We start from the raw sequence: 400 nt of genomic DNA, 5'->3' as shown, positions 1-400 counted from the left end.
CCGGACCGGCCGCTGCAGAATGACAGAGAGCTGGTCACGTGACGCGGCGGCCCCACGTGACCACCCGGAAGGCGGAAGCCGGGAGGGTTCAAAGCCGGGGAGGGCGTAGCGCCGAGAAGGAGCTTGCTTCGGCGACCCCCGTGGCGCCCGGGCGGCCGCGACGCAGGCAGGAGGGGCGACCCTGCGCGGCCGCCGCCCCAGACCCAGACCCCCCCAGCCCGCCAGGCCAGGGCTCTTCACCTTTGCTCCTTTTAAAATAGATCGATTTCCTGTGCGTTTAACGGCTGGAGGAAACACGCATTCTTACGGTCTTAAAGTTCTTATCTCGAACTAAGGTCGCGATTTAATAACCTATCATGGATTTTTCATGAGCTGTTAGGCTCAGCCACAGGGTGCAGGT

This window comes from Tupaia chinensis, unplaced genomic scaffold, assembly GCF_000334495.1.
Source record: "Tupaia chinensis unplaced genomic scaffold, TupChi_1.0 Scaffold000046_3, whole genome shotgun sequence".
Classification (NCBI taxonomy): Eukaryota; Metazoa; Chordata; class Mammalia; order Scandentia; family Tupaiidae; genus Tupaia; species Tupaia belangeri.
The sequence above is the reverse complement of the archived record's forward strand: the minus strand, read 5'-3'. Positions refer to the sequence as shown.